The sequence below is a fragment of the Bison bison genome, unplaced genomic scaffold (assembly GCF_000754665.1).
Source record: "Bison bison bison isolate TAMUID 2011002044 unplaced genomic scaffold, Bison_UMD1.0 scf7180017862568, whole genome shotgun sequence".
Classification (NCBI taxonomy): domain Eukaryota; kingdom Metazoa; phylum Chordata; class Mammalia; order Artiodactyla; family Bovidae; genus Bison; species Bison bison.
In genome coordinates, this window is record NW_011493140.1 from 13,533 (window position 1) to 14,431 (window position 899).

Consider the following 899-nt stretch of genomic DNA (forward strand, 5'->3'; position numbering starts at 1 on the left):
ATCTCCACCTTGTCCCCTGAGACACCCAGAGAGTCCCCTGCCCTCCCTGCAGCTTTCACCCCTAGAAGTTCTACTGCTCCCTGAGCGCCAGGCGTCCCCCTGCCCTCCCAGCCCTGGCTCACCCTCATAACCTGTACCTGCTCCCCCAAAGCACCAGGGGACTCCCTGTCCCACCAGCCCCTGCTCACCCTCACAAGCCATACCTGCTCCCCCAAAGCTCTGGGGTTGCCCCTTGTCCTTTCAGCCCCCTGCTCACCCTCAGAAGCTCTACCTGCTCCCCTAAAGCTCTTGAGGTAACCCCTGCCCTCCCAGCCTCCGGATCACCCTCATAACCTGTACCTGCTCCCCCAAACACCAGGGGCACACCAAGTCCTCCAAAGCCTGCTCACCCATAAGCTGTACCTGCTCCCCCAACTCACCAGAGCTCCCCCATCTTCCCAGCCCCTGCTCACCCTCACAGGCTGTACCTGCTCCCCCAAACACCAGGGGCTCCCCCTGTCCTCCCAGCCCCTGCTCACCCTCATAACCTGTACCTGCTCCCCTAAAGCTCTTGAGGTACCCCCTGCCCTCCCAGCCCCCTGCTAACCCTCTCAAGCTGTACCTGCTCCCCCAAACACCAGGGACACCCCTTGTCCTCCCAGCCCCTGCTCACCCGAACAGGCTGTACCTGCTCTCCCAAACACCAGGGGCTCCCACTGTCCTCCCAGCCCCTGCTCACCCTCATAACCTGTACCTGCTCCCCTAAAGCTCTTGAGGTACCCCCTGCCCTCCCAGCCCCCTGCTAACCCTCTCAAGCTGTACCTGCTCCCCCAAACACCAGGGACACCCCTTGTCCTCCCAGCCCCTGCTCACCCGAACAGGCTGTACCTGCTCTCCCAAACACCAGGGGCTCCCCCTGT

The 899-nt window shown here is 62.8% G+C and overlaps 1 long non-coding RNA gene across 1 annotated transcript in view; it reads right to left on the reverse strand.

The window, feature by feature from the left end:
* LOC104983424 overlaps positions 1-893 on the reverse strand; it is a 2,396-nt gene extending 1,503 nt beyond the window's left edge. Inside the window, exon 1 of the long non-coding RNA XR_824640.1 lies at positions 468-893. This is a non-coding gene — a long non-coding RNA (uncharacterized LOC104983424). The remainder of the gene's footprint in view (positions 1-467) is intronic.
* Between the last annotated feature and the right edge of the window lie 6 nt (positions 894-899).